This window comes from Orcinus orca, chromosome 3, assembly GCF_937001465.1.
Source record: "Orcinus orca chromosome 3, mOrcOrc1.1, whole genome shotgun sequence".
In the NCBI taxonomy this organism is placed as follows: Eukaryota; Metazoa; Chordata; class Mammalia; order Artiodactyla; family Delphinidae; genus Orcinus; species Orcinus orca.
In genome coordinates, this window is record NC_064561.1 from 72,579,170 (window position 1) to 72,598,348 (window position 19,179).

Below are 19,179 nucleotides of genomic sequence, written 5' to 3' on the forward strand. Positions count from 1 at the left end.
TTTAAGCCCCCTCATGATTAGAGGCCCTTAGGGTCTCTTCAGGGATGTAAAGATTTGTTTCAGAAATAAAGGATTAAGTTCCACCTGTCCGAGTTGATTGGGAAGACCAGGATCTCCCCGTGCCTGCCTTGGCCTCTGCCTTGGTGGATACCAAGTCGAATGGTGACTGCTAGCAGTCCCCGCTCCAACTCACAAAAGGGAAACAATCATATCTTGAAGCCTGGATCAGCCAAACCTAGTCATGTCTTGAAACAGACATTCTGTTATCATAGCCTGACCCTGACTTACTGGCAAGAAATAGGGTGCTGGTGAGGCCCGCCCTGCCCCACAGATCTCCCAGCAGAGCTCCTGGTTACGGAGAATGGGGTCCAAGTCTTGGGTGGCTCATGGAAGACAGAGGTAAGCACTCAGCAGAAACACCCTCGGCAGTCTTGGGCTGTCTCATGCATCGCTGTATGACCCCTGCTTTTCTGCTACTGGTGGCTCTCCACGCAAGCTGTGGTTTCTGATCTGATTAAGGTCCAGAACACCCATACTGTGCTTCTATGGGGCAGCATAAAAAGTGAGGAAACCAACATGACAACAGGTGCAGACCACTCTCACCCCACCTGCCATCAGACAGTCCTTCCAGTTCAGGGGCTAGGACACTTCTATCGCTACTTCCTGGCACTCTGGAATAACCCATTGGCCCTCCAGCTCAGAGAGTCACTGCCCAGTCTGCCAAAGGACATTTGTCTCATGTTGGGCCACCCTATATCCATTAGCCCATCAAAACAACACTTCAGTTTATTTTAGGGTTATTGTCACTAACCAGCTTGATATAGTGTGGGTGAAATGACAAATCCAGATGTATCTGGACGATACAGGGTCATCTACAGAGCCAGGCCAACATGTGCATCAGACCAGCCAGTGATCCCTCTGTAGACTCTGAGTCCTTAGCCAGTGGCGTAGATAGAGCATGCACTGCCCGGACCGTCCCTGAGTGTCCTATCTCTTGTCCGCTCCAGATCCCAGACCACTGCTGCAAGGGGTGGGTATTGGCTATAACAGATGTGCTCTCCGTCCCCAACATTAGTAGCACAAGGTGCACCCAGCAATCCCCCTCTGAAGAGGGCTGGACAGTGAAAATGGGGAGATGAGTGGCGGATGAAGTGAGGGAATTGGGATGAAAGCTTTAGAGAGACAAATCACATCGGCTGGGCAGCCACTGGGGCAAGGGAATTGAAGTCACCAGCATGTGCTGGCATTCATGTAAATCAGCCAGGCCACATGGGCACCAAGTGGTGGCTTGATGTGAAAAAGACCCAAACCCACATGGCTTCTCTCATGGTCCTAGAGGCCTTTTAAACAACAGTCACAGCACCTGAGGTCAGCCAGCCTCTCCAAGGGTCAGTACTCAGGCCCATCAACAAGTTTCCTAAACGCCTACTCCATGCTGCTCCCCGGTTTAGGTGCCTCACCACTGACCCCACCCCTGCCCCCAGGAACCGAGTTTCATCAGTCCCGTAATCATACCATGAACGTACACATAGATGCAAACTGCAATGACAGCAAAGAGCAAGGGAGGTGACCTGGTTTGCGTAGTGTGTGTGGCCAGGAAACTTAGGAAAACATTTCAATCTTAGTTTCCCTGACTTCTGCAGCCTCCTGGAGTGGCTCCACTTGGAAGTACTTGTGGCCTCACAGCCCCTCTAGCCAAAGCTCCCTCCATCCTCGGCCCCAGGCATTCTTGGGAGCAGAGGGCACTTCCGAGGGCCTTCCCTGGGTTCCCAAGGCTGACTTCCTGACAGGTTAGGAAATGGACTTATTAGGATTTCATCCAGTTTTTCACCGCCCCCTCTCCCCACCCCCTGCTCCCATCTGTGTCACTAAATCAACACTGCCCGCTCTCTGGCCTAGTTAAGTGGTCCCTAATGAGGGGGAGTTCTGGCCTGCCTGCGCTCTGGCAGACCACGGAACCCTGAAGCACCTGGCCGCCTGCACTGCTCACCTGCAGCCCTCTCAGATCAGGGTGAGCGGTGGGCACAGGGCGGCCCCCACCCAGACCCAACAGGGGCGGGAGGCCCAGCTCTGGATCTGTCAGTCACACCGGGTCCGCAGCTGCGCTCTCCGCGGCCCCAGCGCGCTGCTCCTCGGAGGGAGATAAACATCGAGAAATCCAATCCAGCGCGGCTTCAGAGATAAACAGATGTGCCGACGGCCATCGGTCAGGAGATAACGCCCCCGCCCCGCCCCACGCGCCCGCCCGGCCCTGCACCTGCCCAAGGCGACCCGGATGCGCCTCTGGGGAGGCACGGCTGCGTCCCCCCAGCCCGGAGGAAAGGTCTCCAGTACCAAGGCTGGGGGTGGAGTTAGAGAAGAAAGAAGTTGGGTTTGTAACTCATAACAGAGCCTAGCATTTGGTGTCAACTGCCAGGGTTCGAATTCTGGCTCTGCCACTGTTTGATGAGAGATAGCAACTCTGAGCCTGGAAGTTCTCATCTGTAAGCTGGGATAACCGCCGGTACCACCTCATTGGGTTGGTACCTTTGACATTAAAGGAGGTCACACAAAGTAAGCCTCAGTAATTAGCGGTGGCCAACATTACCCAGCCTATGATCCGGGTAAGCAGTCGCTGCGAGCCCTCTTTTTGGGCATTAAAGGGGCCCCAAGGTGTTTGAGGTGGTGGAAAGGACTGTGGCCACACTCAAGACTCCTGCTCCAGGAGATGAGCCGTTGCATTACATCTGGAGCTGGGATCTACTACGTCCTTTCATGCCATGACTTGTGTTAGGCACATAGGTCTGAAAATGACAGCTCAGGTGTGATACAGCAAATGATGACAAGTGAAAGTGACATCATGGTGGGAGAAGGGAGTCGGGAAACAGAGGGCTGGAGTGGGGTTCCGTCAAAGGAGGGCTTCTCCTTCCCAGGCACCCAAGGCTCCAAAGTCTCTCACACCTGGGCACGAGGGAGATTTCCCTGCCTAGACAACTCATTCACTCTGCAGACACTTGGGGATCCTGTCTCAAGGGCCATATCCTGTGAGGAGTGAACTATGGCTCCTGACCTCATGGTAAAGCTTAGGGACTCATCCGGATCAGAGATGACTGCAGACTATACATCTCCTGGCTTGCCCCTGACGCCCAGAGTTTCCCTATCCTTCAGTGAGGCAATCATTACCTCAGCAACTGGATTACAGGGACTTCCCTTGAGGTATGAAGGGCTGATGGATCTCTGGGGCTATATCTAATGTATAGTTTGATTTCTGTCCCTGAGGCTACCAGGCCGGAAGTTAGGTGAGGGTAGGCACCCCTTCTCCCACCTCCCCCCCCCCCAGAAACGCCGGCCTCAGCAAATGTGTAGTATGGAAGTAGTACACACAGCGCAAGGAGGAGGGTGAAAAAGGAAGGGGCCATTCCGGGCTCAGCCAACACGTTTGTCCGCCCTGCACTCAGCTGCCTCGCGCGCCCAGAGCACAGTTCTCGGGCTTTGCATGGGACGGAAGGGCCAGCCCCAGACTGGAGGCGTTGGCTGCTTAGCCACATGCTGGGGACCAGCGGCAGAGCCCGCACCTAGGCTGGCGTCGTTTGGTGGCCCTCCTTACTCCGCCCGCCTGCGGTCTGGAGATCCCGACAAGGTCTTCCGCAGGGTCAGGAAGCGCCGGAGCCTCTAGAGTCGCGAGGCCCACGCGGTCGCTCAGGACGCAGGGGTTCCGGGCGAACCAAGGACTGCGCCGGCATGCCCGCGCGCTTCTGCTACCCAGGTGAGAAGGAAATGCCAGGCCGTACGCCTGGCGGCTGGCCCTGGGTCTCCGAAGGAAGCTGAACGCCAGAGTCTCCGTACGCACAGGGGCCGGCAGGGTGCACGCAGTTCTCACCTCCTCGCGGAGCGCACAAAGGGCGCGGCGACGCCACCGTGCGTACTAGTTAAAAGCTTTTGAGTCCCCTCGGAGCAGTGTGATGCCACTTTGTTCCCAAACGGCCCGAGCGCGCCCTTTCATGCTATTGTGCGCGCCGCGATTTAGCCCGGCCTTTGTGGGCCTGAAAGGACCGGCGGCCTTTCGGGAGCCGCATCCCCACGGCACCGGCTTCGGCAGCATCGCGATCAGAACCGCGCCCGAGGTGAGGCGTCCCCAGAGCCACTGCACCCTCCAGCCCGTCTTCCGTGCGCGGCAGCTGGGGTTGATGGCACAAGTCGCTGAACCAGAGCAGCCCTCAGCCTCCCGCTTCCGAAGGCTCTCGCCTCCTCCGCCCCCCTTCCAGCCAAAGCGAAAAAATGCGTGCAGACCTTTTACCTCTACTTGGAAGCAATTGGACTGGGTTTAAAGGGCTATTGAGGGCTGAAGAAGCAGCCTCTTTTTGAATAGCTTTGTGCGATGTTTGCAGAGACATTTGCATCTGTTTGCGCTTGGGGAAAAGGCCCTGAAGGCTCCGGAGCGAGAACGCCTGAGGATTGTTTTGTGTCGGCCTCCCCCGCCCCGCTCAGCTCCGCGCAGGCTGCTGTCCTGTCCTGCGCCGAGCAGAGGCACGCAAAACCCGCCCGGTTCAAAGATTGGGCGCCCTCGCTCTCGGCCCACTTTTAAACAATTGCTGTTAACAATGCAATTTTAAGCAGAAAATCGTCTAACTAGATTAAATCCACATAACATTAAAAACCAGAGGGGAAAAAGTCCGCATGGGCATAGGAGTGCGGACGCCTAACAGGATAGAAAGTGTGAAATGCATGCAGAGGTGGAGCGACCGGCAGGTGCCCCTGCCTTCCTCTGACTGAACAGGGGCTGTACAGCTCGCCCAGCTCCAACCCCGACGCCCCTTGAGAGGAAGGGGCTCCCGGGGGCGCAGGCGCGCGAGACTAGTCTCCCACCTATAAGGACCCGGGGAAGGGTAGTGTGTGCCCGAAATCAGGCCCTCGGCTCCCCAGCATCCCCGCCTTTCCCCAATCCGCCCGCGCTCCCCGCCTCCCGCTGCAGGTCCTTCGATCTAACACCGGCTGCGCCCTCCCCTCCACCCCCCCCACCAAGGGTGAGGGGCGCGGGCAAGGCTGGAGAAACCGGAACGCCCTCTCCACTCGCGAGACTGAGCAGACAGGCTCTTCAATGGAATCGAATGAAAGTCCGACCTTAGAAAGCCCCATTGCTATGGCAGCAGAGTTCCCTGAAAGCGACAAAGACCAGAGCCCCTCCCTCCCTTCTCGGCCCTGCCCTCCGCTCCCCTCCCCCCGCGCTGCCTAGAGCCACGCTCGCAGCGCGCTCGGATGGGTTAATCACTGTAAAAACAAAGAGATGAAAGGCTCTCCAATTGGAGAGCTCTCGGCGGCCTCTTCCCCAGCCTGCGGGAGAGGAGGGGGCCGCTCTGGCCGAGCTTCCCTGGCGAGGCTGCCCCCAGCCGGGTGGGAGCCACATCCCACCATCCCCAGGCGACGCCGCCCACACAATCTGGCGCCTCCCGAAGGGTCTGCGGAGGCTGGCGGAGGGGGACAGGCCGTCCCCCGCCACCCTCCGACCTGCAGCCACAACCCCACAAAACAGACGCACAAAGCCTTGGGCTTTTTCACGGGCTCTAAGGATATGTTTGAAACTTGGGGGCCAAAAATCCCTAACTCTAAAATACAGAACAACAGCAAACCCCCAGCAGACTGATATTAATAAACATTTAATTAATTGTCGGTGATACGACAACATTGTTAGTCAAGTGTAAATCAACTACAACTCGTGTAGCTCTATAAAAGTTAAATTTAATATAGGATCTGGAGGCATTTTTTATCTTTGATAGGACGTGGGGTGGGGCTCAGGGAGAATTTTTACAGGCTTAAATTAAAGGTTTCCTTCTAAACTCCCGCAGGGGAGCCAGGATGGACCCCAAAGCTGATAGGTCCCTATTTATTCTGTGACTGGGGTACCTGGCCTTGCCTTGCACCTCACCTCACCCCCACCCCCATCCTCTCAGGCAGACTGACCCGGACCCCTTCAGTGCAGCTGGAGACCCTGGAAGCAGGGCAGGGACTTGTCTGGTCACTCTGCCTATCAAAGACCAGGCAGGGATGAGCCTGTGGTCTCTGGCTGGTGGTCCTTCCTTCCACCCAGTTCTGAGTTTCGGCCCTTGGAGAGGATGGGGCAGTTTGGAGAAGGAGGGGCATAGAGAGACCAGTCTGCAGAGGCCTCAGGGTCCAGGGCTTCAGGAAGAGGAGGACTTCCCAGAGACTGGCTCTGAAGTATGAGGAGAAATACCCTGGGCTCTTAGAGGAGAGGGGAGACTAGTGCTGGTCTCGGAGCACTGCTTCAAGGGACAGCTTGCAGTAACTCACTAGAGCTAATTGAAGGCTTTTTTTGTTTAAAGACTGTAGATCCAGGACCAGCCCAGCAACCAGCATCATCTAAGTCAAGTGTCATCCAGTCTCCTTGCTTTGTTATCAAATCCCCCAAGGCAAAAAAACACCACCCACTACTCCCCACACTTATCACCCAACCCGATTCACTTCTTAAAGCTCCTGATTTAGGGTCAAGAATAACAGTAAGAAAAATCTCTTCCCTTTTCTGGGTCTCAATATCCTCATAATAACAGTAACAGATTCCTGAAAAGTTTTGTGGACAGTGAATGGGGAGAGAAGTGGGCAAGAAAGGGCCACCTCTGTGCTGGGCGAGGCCCACTGGATGTCCCTGGAGGTGTCCCGGAGGATGCCTGGGGGTGGGCAGTGGCACTACCTGCATTTCACAGTTGGGACAGTGTGAGGTCACCCAGGATGAAACAGCTCTGCCACCCCCGGCCCTAGCACACAACCATTTGCCCTTTCTGGCAAGGCCTCCAGTGAGAGAAATGCCAGGGAGGGAAGTTTCGTTCTTGGTGAGATTTGCTCCCAGCCTGACCCCTATCTCTTCAATGAAGTAGAGCTTTCTACTCTCTTCCCATTTCTCTCTCTGGGGACTGCCATCTGTCCCTGGTTGCCACATCCCTCACTGCTGGGGAGGGGGGTTGACGAGCCCCACTGGGAGAGGGCACAGCATGGGCCCACCTCCACCCACTCTGTCTCAAAAGACTTCATCAGGGATGCTGCTCAATCCAGCCACTGGATCCACTTTCTCTGGTTCGTGTGCTGGGCCTTGCTGAGTCCTGGGACCCTCTTTGTGTCCTGGACGGAACACAGCCAGGAACCAAGCCATCAGAGTAACATCTCCTTCTGCCTTTAAAATCCGTTTTCACATCTCCTATTTCCTCTCCTGGGGATGCAGGCTTTCCTCATCTCCTCCCACCCTTCTCCAGAGAAGAATATAATGGGGATTAGGGTACAGTCTTCTGACTCTTGGGAAGCATCATGCCCAGGGCCCAAGGCCAGGGGAGCCTAGAACATGGCGCAGCCACACCCCTTCCCAGCCTCCTGCCCCAGCCCCTAGAATCTGGGAAGACTCAGGTCCCCTCCTCTGGGAGAAGGTCAAGTGGGCTTCCCTTTCTATACCCCTCCCCACAGGACCAAGGAGACAGTAGCATCCCTCTTCTCTGCCTGGTCCCAAATCACTTTCTGAAATGGCCTGAGATCGCAGAGGAGGCCTATTTTACAGTCACGGGAGCTTTCGATGAAAAGCTCAGGCTCTGAAACCAAGATCTGGCTCAAACCCAGCCCCACCTCTGACCTCAGTGGGCTCATTTGTAAAATGGAGATAGTAGCAGCGGCCCTCTGTGGTGCTGTCCATAGGAGTAAATGCCATAAAAAGTATTTGTCACCTGCACGGGTGTAGCCACTCCACAAGTGTCAGCAATTGTTAGCATTCACCATTGGGATTCTCATCCCCTCCTCCCACCCTGGGCTGGAAAGGGACTTTGCCAAGAACTTTGAACATCACCCCCAATGTGCCATCCTCTCTTCTCCTTGGTATTTTTTTTTTTTTTTGCGGTACGCGGGCCTCTCACTGTTGCGGCCTCTCCCGCTGAGGAGCAGAGGCTCCGGACACGCAGGCTCAGAGTCCATGGCTCACGGGCCCAGCCGCTCCACGGCACGTGGGATCCTCCCGGACTGGGCCACGAACCTGTGTCCCCTGCATCAGCAGGCGGACTCTCAACCACTGCGCCACCAGGGAAGCCCTCCTTGGTATTTTTATAATGCTCTATGGAGGACTCATCATGTTGCAGACACTGCCTAAGTGCTTTCCCATGCTTACCTCATTGACACTTCATTATTACCCCAGTGTAGACATGGAGAGCACACAGAGCAGCCCAGAAAAGCTGAGTGACCTGCCCAAGTTTCACAACCAGTGATGAGCCTGGGATTGGTCCCCAATCCTCCTGCCTCCAGAGCCGTGCTGTGAAGCCCACCAGGCCCCTGGTCATCCCTCTGTCCAAAGCTGGTGCCCTACCTCAGGCCAGCTGCTTCCCTCCTACCCACCAAGATGGGAGAGGGCAGGCCTGGAGGAGCCTGAGGCCTGGACCCAAGCACCCTGGAGAGGAGGTGTGAGCACTCCTTGGAATGGGGACAGAAAGGCCCTTGAGGGGAGGGACCCATGGAGTTCTTTATCTTCCCTTCATTTCCTTCTCCTCCGTGTCTTGCCCCCAGGGCGCTCATCACAAGTGTGGCCTACTCGGTGCTTACTACAGTCCCCCACACCACCTCTGGGCCTGCACAGGTGGCAAGGATACAACCTTCCTGATAGGTACACCTTGGTGCTGTGCCTAACTGGTCAGAGGCAAGAATATCCCCACACCCCCACTGGAGGGACTTCTCCGTGTTCTCAGGACAAACCAGCCCCCTAATGCTTTGATCTCACCTCACTAGTGGGACCTGATGGACTCCGGCCCCTCTGAATCAGAGCCATCCAGATGGGCAGGTGGGAGAGGCTGAGACTCCGCTTGGGGCTCATCTCCCTCATTTCTCCATCAGAGTCTAGCAGGGTCTACCTTGATCATTGAGATCCCCGGGAAAACATGTTATAGCCCCTGCAAGAATGCTGGTCAGGGCCAACCATCTCCCCTCTTATCCACCTTGCCTCGCCTAACTTCCTCTCACTGCCTAAGAGCAGAAATTACATTTTAGGACTCGAATGTTTCAAGACAATGAACCATCTGCCGTTGACTGTCAATCAAGTCCAAGCTCCTTATTGGAAAGATGGGGAAAGGGAGGGCCAAAGAGGCAGTGACTTGTCCAAAATCAGAGCCAGAGAGTTAATAATGAGAAGCTGGGCCATGGACCATCCACACCAGGAAGATGGTGCTTCCTTAGTAAATGAATGGTCATTCCCTGCAGGCCTACCTCTGCTCTAGGTTTCAGGAAAATACTGGTGAGATACTTGTCTCAGGGCTGATGGGTGACCTTCTAGGGTGAAGGCTTAACCCCTCTTAACCTTTGATCTCTGGCCATCAGTCCCCTCTTGGCCTCAACTCCTTCTCCCAGGCTAAGTGAGTACAAATCTGGCATCAGTCTCCACGGAGGCCACCTGGGGGGACAGAGAGGCCAAGAGGCCCAGTAGGGACAGAGCCCCTTTAAGCCGATCAGCCTTGCCCCAGTGAAGGGAACCCCGGAGGGAGAAAGGCAGCCATCCCCAGTAGGATAATTGCTGCAGGAGGGAAGAGCTGGCCCAGGCCCAGTCTCCCATGAGGACCGCTCTGTCCACATTCCCCAGACCAAAGCCCACTGCTGGGATGTGCAAAATGCTCCCAGGACTCGGGGGAAAGAAGCTGGGTTTAAAAATCCCAAAGGCCTATAGCAGACTCCTCCAGGAGAGGTCCAGGCTGAAGAGGGCTCCGCAGAGCTGGGGACTTTTAGCCTACTTGAAAGAACAAACAACTTTCAAGTGCTCTCTGGAGCACCTATTTCATTGCGAACTCTTGTTATGCTAATGAAAGATCCTTCTTCTCTATTCATTAGAGCACATCTCCAAAAGACCTCCTTGCAGCTACTGTGTGTCCACGTGCTTTTGTATGTGAGTGTCTTAAGAGTCAAATGGGGGCTCCAGAAAGCAGGGCTTGTGCGTCTCGTACCCCCGTCAGTATTCGCCTGAATTAGACAGGACGGGAAAGGGCGATCACCAACACCTCACCTATTTAGAAGTCACTTCAAAGAAATTGGCCCTTTCTGGGAGCAGCACTGAGAAGCAGCCAGCAGGGAAAAATGTCCAGGCTGCATAGGGTATGTTGCCAAACTATGCCTGGGACCTGGTGGATCGCAGAGTGAGCCCGGGAGTCAAACAGACCCCCGGTTCCAGTCTTGGCGCTGCACTCACAAGGTAGGATACCTAACCTTGCTCTGGACTCTGCTTCCTCGCCTGTCAAATGGTGAGGATTCTTGTAGAGGCTAGGTGCTTGCGAAAACATCTGGCACGGGGTCTGCACGCGGCAAGCAAGCCCTCAGGAGTGGTCTCCACTGTGGTGGGTATTGCCCTGGTCCCTGGCTCAGCACACAGCCAGAGACACGAACCCAGGATGGGCAGGTTTGGATGAAGACTTTGGAAAGGAGGCCCCTGGCTAGTTATTGGATGTGTGGCTGGCTCTTGGTGACCAATTTGGATAAGTGCTCAGGCGGGCTTGATAGATTTTCTTTTTGGAAAAGTTAAACTGGTTTTTTTTTTTTTATCTGAATGGAATGCCCGATAGGGGCAACTTCTCAGAAAATTTAAGAGTGCAGAGTAGATTCCTTACTTTCCTCTGGACGTGGCAGTGCTCTATCACTTACCATGCATGCCCATGGATGAGTGACTTGGTGCTAAGAACTGAATTGTGTCAGCCCCACCCCCAAGATTCAAATGTCCCAAGATTCATATGTTAGAGCTCTAACCTCCAACTTGACTGTATCTGGAGATAGGGCTTTTAGGAGGTAATTAAGGTTAAGTGAGGTCATAAGGGTGGGGTTCTACTCCGATGGGTTTGGTGGCCTTATCAGAGGAGGAGAGAATAATATCTCTGTCTCTCTCTGTCTGTCTCTCTGCCACGTGATGACCCAGCCAGAAGGCAGCTGTCTGCAAGCCAGGAGAAGAGCTCTTGCTAGGACCCGACCATGCCAACACCTTAATCTCAGACCTCCAGCTTCCAGAATTGTGAGAAAATAAACTTCTGTTGCATAAGCCTCTCAGTCAATGATATTTTGTATGGCAGCCTGTGTTGACTAATACACTTGGCCTCTCCATGCCTCAGTCTCCTCATCTGTAAAGTGGGGATAGTAATAACACCTTCTTCACTGAGTTGTTGGACACATTAAAGGAGCTTAGCCTGGTACCAGGCACCATGGTAAAGGCTCATACTTGTCATCTATCACCATCATGATCATCCTTCCATAATGCAATGCGTCATACTCACTATAATTTTAGACAACCCTGGTGCAGACCCCATACGAAGCAGCAGTCTAGAGAAGCAGGACATCTCAGGCATCTGGGGTCATAAATGGCTTCCTGGAAGAGAAGAACATAAAATCATTTTTCTAGTGGCTTTGTTGGCCCACCCCCTCCCTTGCTCTTAGGGGTGGGGAGGGATCAGATTGGAATAAGAGATGGGTAGCCAGCAGGAGGAAACAGCTGTAAGCTGGGGCTCACCTGTGCCCCCTTCTCTCCCCCGCCTTACCTCAGCCCATTCTGGGGCCACACAGGGGCAGGATACTCACACAGAGCAAGGAAAGGGCTGTTGCCTTGGGGAAGAGAAAGCCCTCAAGAGCAGGCCACTGATCTCAAAGGAAAATAATGGGATTTTCTGGGATTCACACTGATCCCCATAGGAGAAAAGCTTCTATTTGCCTTTTTTTAAGCCGCCAAACAAGAAACTAAAGCCTCTTTCAGCCCTGAGTCAGGGCTGTCCTTTCTGAAGTCCTTATTATCCCTGGGGCACCGGCAGAGCAGGCCCCAGCGCCCAGTCCACCATGCAGGGAGCTTTCCGCCAGGCAGAGGCCTGCCCGGTCTCCTAGCGACCCACACCCCACTGGATCACAGGCACTGGCACCTTGACCCACAGCGCATGACTGTGGCCTGGAGCAGGCCTGGCTCCCGTCCTTGATCTGCCCAGGGACGTGTTTCCATATCTAGGAGCAAACACGTGAAGCAATAGCTCTCTAAGCCGCCAGATGCCACACACACATCCCTCACCCCAGCTACCCGACAACGATGACAAGGATGGTAACAGTCACCGTAATAACAGAGCGGCTAGTTCTTGATTCGTGTGATACTCCAACCACCTTGCCTCGGAAGATCTCAATGCCTGGGAGGACGACCAGCCTTCACACCCAATTGCTGTTCACAGCTCCAGGCCTGCCTAAGGGATTCCAAGGGACCTTCACCTCTTGCCACGTGAGTTGTGCCCCTCATCGCCACACTCTAGAGGGGGTCGTTGTCTGTGACTGCTCCACCGCTGAACCTCACTCATACATTCACACACACTCATGCCCACATACTCACACACTGCCACAAACACACACACAACCCAAACTCAGTCTCCGGCCTTCTCTCTGGCCAGCTCCTGTACCCTCCCTTCCCTGGACGCTCTTCCACCCCCACTGCTCTCTACACCCCTGGCTAACTTCCTCATATTCAACCAAGTGAACCCAGTCTCCCCCTCCTGACTCCAGCCTGGTCCTCTTCCGCCTACCACTCACCATCCCAGGAACCTCAAAGGCCTCCTCCTCTCCTCTCTCTTCCTCTCCCTCTCATCTTCCCTTGTAGATTTGACTTCCTCAGCATTTCAGCTTAGAAACTGAACTACATTCCAGTGCAGTTCAGACTCCACACTGCGCTTGGCGATAAAGCCAAAATGCCATTTTTCTGAGGTGCACAGGCACACGACTTGAGACTTTCTATCTTTCTAGCACCAGCTCCTGACTTTGCCCTCCAGGTACACACACACACACCTGTGCACACAAGCGTAAGTATGCTGCTGTATTTCAACACTGTGCTCTGCATTTCAGTCCCCTCTGTCTGGAAGGTCCTTCCCCCTCCTCTGAGAATGGCCAGCCCCAGTTCATCTTTTAAGACACCTCAGGTGCCACCCTCTCCAAGAAACCTCTCCAATCCCCACCACCACCTCCTTGTGTCATATGTCTGTGGTAGAGACTGCCAGGTGTCTTTTCTTCTCCCACAGTAACAGAATTTTTAGCTCGGTAAATAGTCAAGAGAAAAACTACATTTCCCAGCCTCCATTGCAGCTAGATGTGTCATGTGACTAAGTTCTGGCCAATGGAATGTAGGCAAAAGTGACACATGCCAGCCTCCAGGAACCTTTTTTAAGAGAGCACTGGAGTGTGCCCTTTGCCTCTTCATCTCTTCTTGCATCCTGCTACCTGGAACAGTACTACCCTCTTAGATAAAGATATGAAAGCCACAGGCTAGGAATGAAAGGAACCTGGTTCCTGAGGGTTTAATGGAGCAGAGCTGCCACATTAGTCATGGATGGAAAACCTAGAGAGAAAAATAAACTTTTACCTTGTTTAGGCAACTCTTGCTTTGGGTTTTGTGTCCCTCCACATAGTGTCTTTTTATGGTGCTCACATGATATCACAGGCCTGTTTCTATCACTGTACCCATCATATTGTGATACAGTCACTTTTCATGGGTCTCCCTGCCACCATTAGACACTGAGCTGCCTGAGGCCAGGGGTTGTATCTAAGGTAACACTGTATCCCCATACTCCACAGCATGGTAGGCATGCAATAATGAGTGGATGAGCAAATGAATATATGACGATTAGACAGGCAGATGTGGAATGAAAGCCTTGCCTAGGGAAGGTAAATGCTCAGTGCAATAGTACAGAGGAACTGCTTCTAGCCTCAGTTTACACGCCAGCTCAGATCTGCCCACTTGCCTTGCTTTCTGGCTTGCCTTGTCCTGATGGCTGTTTCTGGTGCCTCCTGTCACTCACAGCATGGCCAGACCTCACCCCTTACCCGGGGACTTCCCACCCAGGCACACTAACCAGGGCATTCCCCCAGGCCTGTGAGGTTGCAGGCTACAGGTGGGCACACAGGGAGAGCTGCTGCTGTGTACCTGCTCACCAGCTCACCCAGCATGTCCACCCCAAATGCAGACGTCACTACTGCTGTATTGGGATGTGGCTTCCTTGGTGACTGCTGGAGGGCCAGGTAGCACAGCTCAGAAGGACACAGGAATTGATGCTCTGAACTCCCACGAATGAGACAGAAGCCAGCGGACAAATTTTTCTTCTCCTTTCCTCCTCAGGACTGTTTGAAGACCCAGTAGCCTCATACAGCCTCTCTGAAGATGTCTGGCAAGACCAAGAAGCCAGCTGTGCTGAGAACATGCCATGGCCAGCTCACAACACTCTTCCTTATATTTGTCCTCCCTCCTTCCCTCTCTCACTCCCTTTTCCCCTTTGTCCTGCTTTCCCGGGACTGAACTCAGGAAATGTCAGCACTTGAGTTTTGTGCTCTATTTTCTAAGGATACCCATAGGTATCATGCCTGGGGACAGTGAGGGATCTGGTGTGGTCAGAAAGCAGAGGAGTGACGTGCTATGACGTTGGCAAAGTCAGTAGGTACTGGGTGAGACACTCAGCAGAGACTGGTTGCCAGGCCAGGAGTCTGCTTCTTTTTGAAGCCCCTTGGGTACCACGAGGACCATGACAACCATCACTAGGTAGATGTCTGTATTGTCCCTACCACAACCTGGTCAGAAGCTTCCCTTACCTCCTCTCCTGCCATGAAGCCAAAAACTTTCATGATGCACAAGTGTGGGCAGAGAAGACTGGATATGCCACAAACAAGCATTCCCTTTGGCCTACCATCTCACTTTTAAGCAAATATGCTACAGGTCTATCCTCATATGTGTGCAAAGTTGAACATATAAGAGATTCAAGCCAGGCCAATTAGATTCTATTCCAGGACATTTGCTGGAATTAATGAGAAATTAACAACCTCTTTTTCCTGGGAAGGTTTAGCTCATAGGATATAAGCCTGGAATAGATGGTGGCTGTCTTGCCTTCATCTGGGGAGAGCCTGTCTGAGAACAAAACCATACAGAGAGGAGCAAAGACAAGAAAGAGAGAGAGAGACAGTGAGTGAGTGAGGGGGGGGGGTAGAGAGAGTGAAGAGAGGGGAGGGGGGGAGGGAGAGGGAGGGAGAGAGAGAAAGAGAGAGAGAGAGAGAGAGAGAGAGAGAGAGATGGCTGCATAGGAACACCAGGATTCTGCTGTTGAAGTCGAAGCCATACTTAGACTTTTCAGCTACGTGAACTAATACATTCCCCTTTATAATGAAGCCAGTTTGCATTAGGTCTCTATCATTTGCAAATAAAAATGCACTCATCAGTCCACTGTATAAGGATGTTTATGGTGGTATTGCTGTAATAGCACAACAGTGGCACTATGTAAATGCCCCTCCTAGTACCTTAAATAAACTGAAGTATGTGCACATAACAGGACTATGCAGCCATCACTACGGACCGTGTGATGGTCAGAGGGGTATGGTGGGAAGGCCTCTGCAGACCTCCATTAACCCTTTCAGGGCAGGATTAGCTCGAGCTGGCCCCTCCCCCCACAGATGCTTTCATCCCACTCGTCCGGGGACAATGTCTGCTGCCCCCACCCCCAACCCGCCTTCGGCCCCAACTTGGTGATGACCCCTGAATGCTTGGAAACCCCAACCTTCTGCTCCCAAGGCATGCCTTCCCAGGAAGCCCAGCGTGGCCAGGCTGAAAGCCCAGGTTTAGCATCTCAGATCTGTGGGTTCAAACCCTAGATCCATCACTTTCTGCATCTGTTCATTCATTAAGCGTTAATTGAGTGTCTACTGTGTGCCAGGCAGTGTGCTAAGACCTGGGAATAAAGCAGTGAGGAAAAACAGCACAGGCCCTGCCCTCACGGAGCTTAGAGTCTGGTGGGGAGAGAGATTTTTTTAACAGACTGCATGGATTTTTTGGTGAATGTCTTACTAGTACGAGGGCCACAAAAGAGAGGTACAAGTGCTGACACTGTTGTGGGTGGTGGAATTCTGACCTGGTCAAGGGGACAGGCTACTTGGAGGAAGGATGTGTGGGAGCCCATCTGGGAAGAGTGGAGCAAAAGATGTTCTACTCAGCAGGAACGGTATGTGCAAATGCCCTGTGGTTCAGGGGAAAGCATGCCATACTAGGGGCTGAAAAGAAGGCCAGTGTGTTTCTAGTGCAGAAGATATGAGAGAGAGTGAGGTGAGAGATGACACTGGACACGTCAGAGGGACCAGGGCCATGGAGAGCCACTGGCGTAGGGGGAAGGCAAGGCAGGGTTGCCCAAGATCAGCTTTTGTTTTTAAAAGACCATTCTGGCTGTGGACAATGTAGGTATGCAGCCAGCAAAAGCCACACACCTCAGAACCTCAGGCTTCTGCTCCGTTAAATAGTAATGGTCCTATTCCTGCCTTTGAGGTCATTGAGAGGGTGACGTGAGCTCCTGTGTGAAGCATTTAGCACAGTGCAGGGCCCACGGTAACAGCCCAACCAATGAGAGCTGCTGGCATTGGGGACTGAGGCTGTCCTGAGTTCCTGGGGTGGGCGGGTAGCAACACTGAGAAGTGGGTCCTGCTCACAGGGTCTCCAATTCCTCATTTTATTGAGTGGGACCAAAAGATCCCCAGAGGGCAGATGCTGCTGCCATGGCTTCTCCAGGGAAGGAACTGGAAGCTTTCACTAAACAGCAAGTCCCAGAGATGAGGACCTGGGTCAGAAGCTATGACCCACAGGAAGACCAGGAAGGAAGGGAAGGAGGGAGAGGCTGGGAGGGCAGAGGGTGTATGGGCCCTTGGTCTCTCTGGAGAGGACTGGCCTCCTGTGGAGATACAGTTCACACAAGCCTCAATTCAGGCGCAGGTAGGGCAGGGCTGTTACCATTTTGTAAACAAGGAAACTGAGGCCAGGAAGATGAAGTCACTTACTCAGAACCACTTAGCTGGTGAGTGGCCAGGGCAGGCTGTGAGCCCAAACTGCTTACTTCCAGAGCCTACAACCACTGAGCCAGATTCACACCAGCAAGGAGCGGCAGCTGTCCCCAGGGAGGACCAAAGAGGCTAAGCGGGAAAGGGGACAAAAGGACCAGGCCGACCCCACACCTGCCTACACTGTCCTTCTCAAGGCCTGACTGCTCAGCTGGCCTGGCTGCCTGGGCAAGCGTATCCTTTCAATTCCTTCTCTCCCCAACCCATGTCGTTCTGCAGGAAGCCCTGCTCCTGACACCTGACAGAACAGAAGGCTTCTGGGAGGTGGTGTCAGCGGTGCTGAGCCTTGAAGGTTGGGCATGAGTCAGCAAGGGCATTCCAGGTGGAGGCACATCAGATCAAAGGGCTGGAGGCAGGTATGGGAGTTACACAGCAGGACTGAGGATGGAGAGCAGCCTGGCTCAGCAGGGATGAAGGGTGGGCAGGAGAGGGGGTGCTGGGAGACGCTCTTGCTGCCAGTTCGTGGAGGACTTTGTGCAGCAAGCTAAGGAGCTGATTGTTCATCTCATAGAAGATGGTGCATGAGCAGAAGACTCACAGGATAAAGGTGCCTCCTTATCATCTAGATGGGCTGGGGGAGGGGGAAGCAGAAACCAGGTCATTGCCTTGGAGGCCCATGGGGGCAGGTGCTTGCCCGGCAGCTGGAGGCGGAGGCGACCAGGCAGGTTCCGAAGGCTTTGGTCCTGGTCCGCCCCCCTCTCAGCAAAGGCAGCTCCAAGGCCCGATTCTGACCCAGCTAGCTCCCCCGCTGATGGCTTGTGCCCCCTCTCCCCCCGTAAGGCTAATCAGTTTAGAATGGTAGCAAAGGAAGACTCCAAAACTGCAGGGCCCTCACTCTGCAGCTACAGATGAACACGTCCATTAAAAGCCAGCCAAGCCAGACCTGACATCCACACTCTCACTGGGTGAGGATTTCATTAAGACATGGTGGGGAGGTGGCAGGGGAGGGGGTGACTTTGGGAGGCCCCACCTTGAGCTGATCAACCTCTAGGTCAACCTATTGTTTCCAGCTCAGACCAGGGGCTTGAGACCACCTAGCACACTGGAAGCAGCAGGGTTTCTCAAGGTGTAACAGAATCCCTTCAAAGGGGGAGGCTGGCTTGCCAAAAATGCCCACTCCAGTGCCACTCTTAGAGATGGACCCAGAGGTCGGCCTTTTTACACATTCCAAGGATAGGTGCTGATGCCCATGGATGTTTGAGAACTACTGCTTTGGTAGGTTGTGAAAGCAGTGTCGTGGACAAAATGATCGGCATTTTTAACAATGGAATGAAATGGAATATAACATCAGAATAGAACATACCGGAGGGCATTGCATAGAGGAGGAAGAAGTATTATTTTGTGAAACTTTTGCTTTAGTAATATATCTGTGTGTGTTGCGTTGCTATGAAAAAAAAAATATATACACACACACATACAGTTGACCCTTGTACAACACAGGTTTGAACTGTGTGGGTCCACTTCTATGTGGATTTTTTAAAATAAATACCTACTACAGTACTAGACAATCCGAGGTTGGTTGAATCCTCAGAACCTCGGATACAGAGGGCTGACTGTAAAGTTATATGTGGATTTTCGACTGCCCTAAGCCCCACGTTGTTCAAGGGTCAGCTGTATATATATTTTACTGTGAGTTTCGGTTAAAAAAGAGAGTTTGAAAACCTCGCACCCGCAGCTCTTCAGCAACAAAGAGGTGCTAGTGCCCGATTCACAGATGTGCCCAGCGGCGAGGCCTTACCACAGCGGTCCTCCAAGGCTACTGATCTGAAGCATCCTGCCCACTGGCAGCCTCCCCTCCCCTGGAAGTCATCTGCACACAGTTGGGTGGGAGCTGCTCCTGGAGGCGATGGCCCCATTCGGGGCCCAGGCTGGGGCAGGTGTTGGAAGGGGGACCCCAAAAGAGACTGGAGCTGGGGTTTGTACTGAATGCAAACACAGGTCCCCCTTGTCCACTTCCCAGCCAGCCTCTAAGTCTGGGGCAACGCCAAGAGGTCAGCAGCCACACATCCGTACCTTCCAGCACCCACTGCTTGCTTGGGAGAGAGAGAAGTCAGCTCAGGAAAGGGCCTGGGCACGTCACAAGGTGCAGAGCGGAGGGAGGAATGGATGAAGGGAAGGCCTGGGCCGCGCAGGAGGGTGGGTGGGCAGGCAGGCTGCCTTCCCTGTGCCACATTCCCCAGGCTTTGCAAGGCCACCCATCCCTGCCCTCTCTGCCTTGGAAATCCCTTTGAGCTCGAGAGGGCAGATGGGGGTCAGAAAGTGATGAGCCCTGGCCCCAGCCTCGTTTGAAATCGAAGCATCCTGGGCCAGGGGCGAGGC

The 19,179-nt window shown here is 53.7% G+C and overlaps 1 long non-coding RNA gene across 4 annotated transcripts in view; it reads right to left on the bottom strand.

Moving 5' to 3' along the window:
* The window catches only part of LOC117197562 (uncharacterized), a 213,941-nt gene that overhangs the window by 168,291 nt on the left and 26,471 nt on the right, over nt 1–19,179 (bottom strand). For all 4 annotated transcript variants that reach the window (XR_007476700.1, XR_007476701.1, XR_007476702.1 and 1 more), the window contains exon 2: nt 11,256–11,347. This is a non-coding gene — a long non-coding RNA (uncharacterized LOC117197562). The remainder of the gene's footprint in view (nt 1–11,255; nt 11,348–19,179) is intronic.